This window comes from Neophocaena asiaeorientalis, unplaced genomic scaffold (genome assembly GCF_003031525.2).
Source record: "Neophocaena asiaeorientalis asiaeorientalis breed wild unplaced genomic scaffold, Neophocaena_asiaeorientalis_V1.1 scaffold129, whole genome shotgun sequence".
Taxonomy (NCBI): domain Eukaryota; kingdom Metazoa; phylum Chordata; class Mammalia; order Artiodactyla; family Phocoenidae; genus Neophocaena; species Neophocaena asiaeorientalis.
The window spans coordinates 8,370,021-8,373,323 of NW_020172446.1; the positions used below are offsets into that span (position 1 = coordinate 8,370,021).

General features: G+C 57.1%; 1 protein-coding gene across 12 annotated transcripts in view; it reads left to right on the forward strand.

Annotated features, from left to right (window-relative positions):
* SPNS2 (SPNS lysolipid transporter 2, sphingosine-1-phosphate) overlaps nucleotides 1-3,303 on the forward strand; it is an 89,772-nt gene that overhangs the window by 54,485 nt on the left and 31,984 nt on the right. Inside the window, exon 1 of one of the 12 annotated variants that reach the window (XM_024736300.1) lies at nucleotides 7-123. The exons of the other annotated variants lie outside the window; for them this stretch is intronic. The gene's annotated coding sequence lies outside the window, so the exon portion shown is untranslated. Of the gene's footprint in view, nucleotides 1-6; nucleotides 124-3,303 lie in introns of those variants that run through there. 12 annotated transcript variants of the gene reach the window in all.

The following is a 3,303-nucleotide window of genomic DNA, read 5'->3' on the forward strand; positions in this document are numbered from 1 at the left end:
CTGCCAAGGGCCTCGGCGCTCAGCAGCCCAAACCAGCCAGCTTGGGCCGCGGGCGGGGGGCAGCCGCTGCCATCCTCAGCTTGGGCAACGTGCTCAACTACCTGGACAGGTACACCGTAGCAGGTGAGCGAGTGCCCCACCCAGCCCAAGAACCAGGACCCTCTGCCTCGAGGTACCTCGGGGAGCCTTCGGTCCCAGGCCCCCTATATCCAAGCCTTTCGTGGGGTCCCTAAGGGCCCTCCGTTCAGGCACGACTGGGCAAGTGATGCCCTGAGATCTACTGGTCCAATCCAGGGACCGGCCCCCGTACCCCCGGGCCTGGGGTTGGGGGAGTCCCCACCCCTGGAGTAGCCCGCGCGTCCTCGCCAGCCCTTGACGTCCTATCCGTTGTCCTCTTCTACGAGAGAGTCTCCTTTGCGTCTCTCTGCGTTCTGACCTCCGCGCCCCCATCCGCCCCAGCCTCAGGTTCCCGGGCCTCTCCTCCCCTTCCCCCAGCCCAGGCTGTCTGTCGGTCCGTAGCCGGTCAGTTCCTTCCTTCCTCCGCCGTCTCCACTCCCCTGCGTGCGTGCGGCGAGCGCGCGCACCCCTTGCGGGTGTGTGCCAGGGGAAACCAAGTGTGTGCTCGCGGGCGGCGCGGATGTGTGTGTGAGCGTGTGAGCGCGTGGCTGACAAAGGCTTGGGACTGCGGGGAGCGGAGGGAGGGGCGGGGCGGGTCCGCGGCGCCTGGGGACCCAGGATGCGGTTTGCAGCTGGCCCTGGCTAGAGGCCCGAAGACGCCTCCCCCTGTTCTGTGTCGCTTGGGGCCTGGGGTAGGGCGCCGGCCACTGGGGCTGCCTCATCCTCTGTGAGCATCTCCGGGAATCAGCCTTGGGGAGGGGCTAGAGGTAGATAGAATAACTGAGTTCTAGCCCCGGATTTTCTCCCTTGTGCTTGGTGTGTGACCTTGGGCCGGTCTTAGCCTATGTTTGGGTCTGTTTCCCCGTTTGTAAGGTGGTTGGTCTTCAGGCCCTTTGGGGATGGAAGGGCGTTCTGGGATTCCAGTCTCCTCGCTCCCCTCCCATAGTTCTGGGGTGGGGGGCGTGGGGGTGGTGGTGCCTGTGAACAGGGGTTTTCCCTAAATTGAGCTGCCCCTCGGTGGGAAGGGTGCAGCCTTGAGAGGAAGAGACTTTGGCCAGGCTAGCACATGGGGGCTCTCTGCCATGGGAGAGCAGTGACTGGATACCTGACATCCTGGCGTGCTGGCCTAACCATAGCTTAGTAAAATCTGGAACTAGAGAAAAAAAAAAAAGATGGAGGAATTTTGGACAGACTCGAAAGAGAACTAACTTTGTACCCATGGAGAGAGGCAAGCTCTGGCTTAAGCCATAAAACATATGCCACCTGGGTGCCCTTCCCTAGGACTCAAGTCTCCCCCTCTGTTGAATGGGCTTTTGTGTCAAGTGGAAGGAGGAACTCTGATGGGAGAGCAGAGGCTTCCGCCTTCCCCCACTCCCACTTTCAAAACCCTTTATCTCTCTGACCCTCCCTGCGGGGTGTTGGAAGTGGGTACCAGTGGCACCAGTACCAGGGTCGAGCTCAAGGGGCTCTTACTTCGGCCTGGTGAGCAGGAGTACCCAGCACCGCCCAAGTGCACCAGCCCCTGTGCACCAGCCCCATGGCACACACATGTGCCATGCTGCCTGGGACCTGGGAGCTTAGGTGCCACCCTAAAGTGGGGAGAAGTCAGAGAACACGGGGGGGCCTGTAGTTAGTGCAACATCGACTTCTGTCCGTAGATTGGCAAACCGAGGCCCTTGTCCAAGATGGCCCGGAGAGTGCGCGACAAAGCTGGTGTTCGATCTGCCTGTTTCCCACCCTCTCAGCTGGGCAATGAATGGCCTGCTTCTAGTGCTGTAACACACTCCAATTTGTTTTTTCATGCCCCTGACCACCCCCTCTGATATTCTTAGGGAAACCGACGCTGCTAGGGGCTGAGGTGTGACAGTGGGATCAGGGAGGGCTGGTGCTTATCTGCCCCCACCCCCACTTGCGTCCCAGAGTCAGAATGCGAGAACAAGATAGGAAATTTCTGGTGAATTGGTAAGGGGGGGTGGGGCAGTAGGGAGGAAGGCCCGGAAAGCTCTGTGCAAACACCGCCTGAGCTGTGCATCCCTCCCTGTCCCTCCAGGGTGGGAGCTCATGCACCACCCTGCCCCCAACACACAGCATACACAGATTTCCTCTCCGGATAAGCCTGGCTCCCTCCCTCTCTCTTTATGGTAGATTCTCCTACCACCCCCACCTTGCTGCCAAGTTCAGTTTTCAGGAAGATTTACTGTCTCTATGGCAACTACTATGGCTTGATGTATCTTGGGAGACTGGGGGGACCGCAGGGGAATGGTCATCCCTGGTCCCAGTCCACCTGTTGCTGGCTGTCCAGCTGGGACAGAGGAGGGGAGGCAGACAGTCCACTGCTCAGTCATCTTTGATATTTGTGCCCACCTGATCCCTGAGAACCTCACCATCTGGCCCTGCCTCCCCCATCAAAAAATGGGTGAGTTCCCACTCTCTTCCTTTAAATCTGTCCTGTGCATTTCTGTTTTCATGGTATAGACCAGCTCTGTCCAAAAGGGATATAAATGCAAGCCACGGATATAATTTAAAATTTTCTAGTAGCCACATTAAAAAAGTAAAAAGAATAGGTGAAGTGAATTAATAATGTATTTTATTCCACTCAATATATCCAACATAATTCAACATGTAATCAATATAAAAGCTACCCATGGGATAGTTCGCCTACTTTTCATACTGAGTTTCGAAACTCAGCATGTTTTACATTTACAGCACACGTCAGTTTGGACTAGTTGCTATTCAGGTGTCCAACAGCCACAGTGGCTCGGGGCCACCGCGGTGGACAGTGAAGGTCTAGAGTCTGATCCCAGAGTTCACATCCAGGCTCTTCAACTTCCCAGCCATGTGACCTTGGGGATGTCTCCTGAGCCTTCTGGGTGATCATTTCCTCCCCTCCACCTCCCGGGGTGTGTGGCATAAATGAGAATGTCTCTTAAGCCAGACTCCTAGGAGAGCTTCACAAATGTCAGCTCCCTGCTCTTCCATGGCTCTGCCCAAGCTGTGCCCTGGCCACTATGCCCTCCTGTTTCTTGGTTTCTGACAGTTCCTTTCAGGAAGCGTTGGCAAACCCCTCCCTTCTTCACCAGGGCTGATCTCCATCCTGGGAACTCCAGGAGGTTCTGCCTCTGCCCTAGCATTCCCAGCGCCACCCCCGGTGATCTGGCTAATTATGGCGTCTCCGCCTCCTTGTTC